Source organism: Zeus faber, assembly GCF_960531495.2.
Source record: "Zeus faber genome assembly, chromosome: 20".
Classification (NCBI taxonomy): Eukaryota; Metazoa; Chordata; class Actinopteri; order Zeiformes; family Zeidae; genus Zeus; species Zeus faber.
The window spans coordinates 15,898,361-15,900,127 of record NC_137207.1 but is presented as its reverse complement, the minus strand read 5'-3'; the positions used below and the strand labels follow the sequence as shown (position 1 = coordinate 15,900,127).

At 44.0% G+C, this 1,767-nt stretch overlaps 1 protein-coding gene across 1 annotated transcript in view; it reads right to left on the bottom strand.

Annotated features, from left to right (window-relative positions):
• Positions 1-1,767, bottom strand: part of tanc2b (tetratricopeptide repeat, ankyrin repeat and coiled-coil containing 2b) — a gene marked incomplete at its 5' end in the record, with an annotated part of 109,220 nt that overhangs the window by 41,282 nt on the left and 66,171 nt on the right. The gene's annotated exons all lie outside the window — the stretch shown is intronic.

Sequence of the window (1,767 nt, the reverse complement as noted above, 5' to 3'; positions counted from 1 at the left end):
TAAACAGCAAGGAAAGATAAGCAGAGCCAGCACCTCTCTCCCTCTCTCGCTCTCTCTAAAATCCTCTTGAAGGGCAGGTCCGACCAGACGGGCAGGCAGGTCTGCTAGCTACGCTCTGCACCGATTGACTAGAGAACCATTAGGCCCCTCCCAAGCAGCCTGCCGACCGACCATCTCTGAGGACGAGATGGGAGGCTCACCTGGAGCACTTCACCCACCCCCACCACCACCAGCACCAGCACCACCGAACCATCCCCCCATTCCTCACTCTCACTCGTCTGCCGGAAAAATATGCAGAAGACAGATAAGCAAGATAAGGCAAGGGCTCCAATAGAAAGGCGAATAGGACGAGCAGAAAAATGAGAGACAGAAAGGCGAATAGGAAAAGGGTTTAAAAACAATGGCAGCAAAGGGAACAATGCAAGGTTTTGGTGAGCCTTGATCGATACAGATATACAGCACAGTAAACAAAGCTGGTTGTAGAACAAGCCTGGAAGAGAACAATAGAGTGAGCAATGTAGCTTAATGCTAAAGTTTACGGTTAATCGTCATCCAGGCGGTGGTTTTAGTGAAATAGTGCATTTTTACCAAATACACCACTAACACATCGTTTTACATGAGCTGGAGTTGCACAGACCTTATTTTAAAGGACCACGGCACAATGAACATAGAAATTCTATATAAATATATATAAATTATATTCCAGAAATTCTATATAAGCCTGAATGCAGTCAAAAGACATCACAAAGCGCAGGGCAGTGAATTTACCCTCCATTATATGACATTCATCATGGTTTTGTGAAGACAAAAATGGCCATTGAACTGCATTGAAGCTCACTGAAAAGTTAAAAGCATTGCACCCTGCCTTTTCAATTGACTGTTAAGCAATTGCACTGCAATATACAATGGCACTCTAGTTTAAGCAAAACATTTCTTTATGTTTAAATTAAGGAAAAAATAAATAAAATCCTTGTATTGTGATACACATTTTGCAGTGAAAGTAAGTGATGTAAATCAGAAACCATAGAATGAATAGAAAAAGTACTGACAGAGGGGTGTAATATACTGTATTAGGCAGCAAGTGAACAGTCAGTTCTTGAAGTTGATGTGTTGGAAGAAGGAAAAATGGGCAAGCGTAAGGATCTGAGTGACTTTGCCAAGGACTTAATTGTGATGGCTAGATGACTGGGTCAGAGCATCTACAAAACGACAGGTCTTGTGGGGTGTTCCCGGTATGCAGTGGTTAGTACCTCCCAAAAGTGGTCCAAGGAAGGACAACCGGTGAACTGGCAACAAGGTCATTCATGGGTGCCCAAGGGCTCATTGATGGGCGTGGGGAGTAAAGTCTAGTCTGTCTGGTCCAATCCCACAGAAGATCTTCTGCAGCACAAATTGGTGAAAAAGTTAATGCTGCTATGATAGAAAGGTGTCAGAACACACAGTGCATCACAGCTTGCTGCGTATGGGGCTGTGTAGCCACAGACCGGTCAGAGTGTCCATGTTGACCCCTGTCCACCGCCAAAAGCGCCTATCATAGGCATATTGTAGGTATGAAGGGATTTGAGGGAGTTTGATTTCAGGGTTAGAGTTTTGGGCCTGTCAACCAAAACGATTTAACCATGTACAGTTCAGTGTCCCCAATGACCCTCAAGTTGGATTCTTTAACATGCAATATATCAACATGATGATAAACACGACTAGATGAACGTATGGAAGATGCAGCGATGGAGAGATGTGCCAAGACTCAAAAGAGGTATGGCATGATGG